Genomic DNA, 3,782 nt, shown 5'->3' with positions numbered 1-3,782 from the left:
GCACCCTCTATGCTTCTAAAGCCAGCACTCAGCAGATGGCACTGCCAAGGTCTGCCGCTAGCTTGGGTGGAACCCTCATCTTATTGAATCACAAAGGCAGCAGCTTTTGTTTGTAGCTGCTTTCTAGGAGCAGAAAATGCTCTAGGCATCTTCCTTTTACAAATTCGACATACTTTGTGGGGGTCTTAGCCTGGGAGAACTCTTCCACTTGATCCAATCAGACCATTAAAGTTGCCAATCTCCTTAAGAAGCACAGCCTCTGTGCCAGCACATACCTGGGACTTTGAAACTGAGCTACAGGCAAGTTCTCAGGTCAAGGGCAGAAGTCAGACAGACTCTGTGCCAAAGCATTCCATGCAAGGCCTCTAGTCCATTTGCTAACTTTGCTCTCCTCTGAAACCTCTTGAGCTGGCCCTTCACAGTCTAATTAGCTCTCAGGATTACTATCTTCCGAGATCCTACCAGAATGACCTTTTAATCTCCACTTACAGTGTCCATCCACTTTTCTAGCCCAAAGTCTTCAAATTCCTCTAAAACAAAAACAACAGGGCCAGGCTTTTCCCAGTGACACTCTATCTCTGATACTTACTACTGCATTAGTTACTTTCCTATTCCTATGTTGAAACATTGTGACTAAACCGATTTATGGATGGGGGGCGTGAGTTATTTGGGCTTGTGTTTGCAGAGGATTAGAATGCATGCAGCGGGAAGGCATGGCATCCAGAAGGGAACAAACAGCTCCCAAACACAAGCATGAAGCTGAGAGCAAGAGGTGGTGTGAGGCATAGCCAAAACCTGAGGCAGGGTTTGGCAATCAAATCGGTAGCTTTCAAAGGAGGCAACTTGACACCTGTGCTACATTTTGCAACATCTGGAGATGCCTTCTGCAGCCAGAGGAGGAAAGGTGAAGCTGGTACCTAGCAGGACGGAAACAGTCTCTGACTGGAAAGAAACCAAGTGTCTCAGACAGATAGAAAAACAAACCGATACATTGTGGCATTGAGCTGTGCCCCCAGGGCTGTTGCAGGTCTATTGGCTCAGCTATTCTGGAAACAGAGGCAACGGAACGTTCGGAACCAAACATTTGAGTCACTCTCTCTGCTTTCAGTTCATGCTTTGAGATGTGAGCTCTCAGCTTTAGCTCTAGCCTCCACGCCTGTCACCTGTCACTCAGCTCCACCATCATGGGCCTGCTGCTCTGGAATCACAAGCCCAAACCAAATCTTCCTTGGCTGTGGCATTTCCTCACAGCAACAGAAAGGTAACAAATACAGCTACGGAATGAGTTCAAGGATAGCCTGGCGGAGGGAGTGAGACCTCATCTTAAATACAAGATAAAGAGGCAAAAGCACTTAGTTCAGGAGTACAATGCTGTGTAACTGGCTCAAATCCCTGGGCTCTATCTCTAGTACTATTTCTTTCTTAAAAGCACTTACCACACAAGCATGAGGACCTGAGTTCAGATCACCAGGACCCATGTAAAGCTGGACATGGTAGGGCTCTTGTCAGGATAGGAAACAGGCAGGGCGATCCCGGGACCCTAGCCTGGTGTGGAAAGCTACAAACAAAAGACTCTTATTTTTACCACAGTTCTATTTATTATGCTATTTCATTTACTTATTAACATTTTATGCCTGGTGGCTTGAGACTAGAGGAAGGTGAGGAGCTGGAGTTACAGATGCTTGTGAAATCCTATGTGGGTGGGTTGGGAATTGATCCCGGGTCCTACGGAAAAGCCAGTCCCCTTACCCATGGAGCCAACCCTCAAGCCCACCCATCCCCTTTTATCTTCTAAGCATTTCTTTCTTCCTTCCTTCCTTCCTTCCTTTCTTTCTTTCTTCCTTTCTTTCTTTCTTCCTCTCTCTGTCTGTCTGTCTGTCTCTCTCTCTCTCTCTCTCTGCATGTGTGTGTATGTGTGTATATGTGTGTATGTGTAACAGGTATGGGAAGGTACCATGGTATGACATACATGGAGGTCAGAGAACAACTTTCAGGAGTCAGTTCTTTCTCTCTACCCTGTGGTTCCCACAGATCGCACTCAGTCAGATTTGAGAGCAAACACATTTACCTCTTGAGCCATCTCCACAGCCAAGAGATTCTTTTTGTTTGTTTGGTTTTGGTTTTTAAGACGCAGTTTCTCTGTGTAGCCCTGACTGTACAAGAACTCCCCCTGTAGACCAGGCTGGCCTCAGACTCACCGAGATCCACCTGACTCTGCCTTCCAAGTGCTGGGATTAAAGACATGCACTACCCTAACCTAGTGAGATTCTACTGAACAAGGGAGAAGATGAACATCTACACAGGAGGTTTGTCCTCTGAGCCATGGCACGTGAATGCTGTTGCTCACGTGTGAACATGCACACATGTGCACAAGCACGCCACGGGCACATGCGTACAATTTCTTTAATGTGGTATCTGTTTACAATGGTGCCCACATGATAAAACAGAATGGGCACTTATTTATAAGACTCACAGACAGAATGCTGCAGAAATGGAGGTAGATACACTGAAAGAGAGAGAGAGAGAGAGAGAGAGAGAGAGAGAGAGAGAGAGAGAGAGAGGCTCATGAGTAGAGGGCATTTGTCACTGGTGGCAGTGTGGTTGTAAAGTTGTGCTGCCTAATCTTGGTTGTTGACGTGCCTGGGGGGAGGAAACCTCAACTGAAGGGTTGGCCCCATCAGATTGGCCTGTGGGCATATCTGTAGGGCATTTGCTTGATTGCTAATTGATGAAGGCAGACCCAGTCTACCTTGGGCGGTGCCACCCTTAGGCAGGTGGAGCTGGGCTGCATAAGAAAGGAAGTTGACCGAGAGCCTGAGAGCAAGCATTGCTTCTCCAGGATCTCGGCTTCAGTTCCTGCCTCCAGGTTCCTGCCTCCCAGTTTTTATCTTGACTTCCCTCAGTGATAGACCGGGACTTGGAAGTGCAAGGTGAAGCAAACCTTTGATTTATCAAGTTGCCTTTGGTCGGGATGTCTTATCACAACAGTAGGGAAGTAGCTAGAAAAGATAGTGAGTCTTCATCATTAATTTAACCGGGTTTGGAATCACCTAGGAGACACAGCTTCGGGTGTGTGTTTGGGAGAGTTTGCAGAGAGGTTTGCTGGAGGAGGGAGGAAAGACACTCTTGAATACAGTGGCACCAACCTCGAGACTGGGGAGTGGGACTGAATAAATGCAGGGAAGAAAGACAGGGACATCATCATCTCTCTCTGCTCCCTGACTGCCGGTGGAATGTGGCCTTACACTGTACCAGGTGGGGCCAATGGGTTGGGAAGAGCAGGAGGGGGCTTTCATGGGCAGTGGACTGCCCTAGATCTCATGTAGACATTGTTCCAAGAAGTTATTGACTGTGCAATTGTTGACTGAAGTCCATATTAAAATGTGACACTTTAGCTTACGCACCTTGTATTTCAATTTCTTATGTATGTATTTTGTATCTTTGGGCCTGCAACATGCCAGGTGCCCACAGAAACAAGGAAAGGGTATTGGATTCCTTGTAACTAGAGTTTTAGACGGTTGTGAGCCACCCCGTGGCTGCCGGGAGTTGCATCTGGATCGTCTGGAAGAGCGGTCACAGATCTTAACATCTGACCCATCTTTCTAGCCCCAGTGCCCAGCTTTTAAAAATAATTTTACTGGGAGCGGCGGCACATGCCTGTGTTCCCAGAACTCAGGGGGTAGAGGCAGAGGAATCAAGAGATCAAGGACAACCTTGTCTACACAGAAGTTAGAGGCTAGCCTGGGTTACCTGGGACCCATGAACAACAGAAGAAAACATTC

The sequence above is a fragment of the Rattus norvegicus genome, chromosome 3 (genome assembly GCF_036323735.1).
Source record: "Rattus norvegicus strain BN/NHsdMcwi chromosome 3, GRCr8, whole genome shotgun sequence".
Lineage (NCBI taxonomy): Eukaryota > Metazoa > Chordata > Mammalia > Rodentia > Muridae > Rattus > Rattus norvegicus.
The sequence above is the reverse complement of the archived record's forward strand: the minus strand, read 5'-3'. Positions refer to the sequence as shown.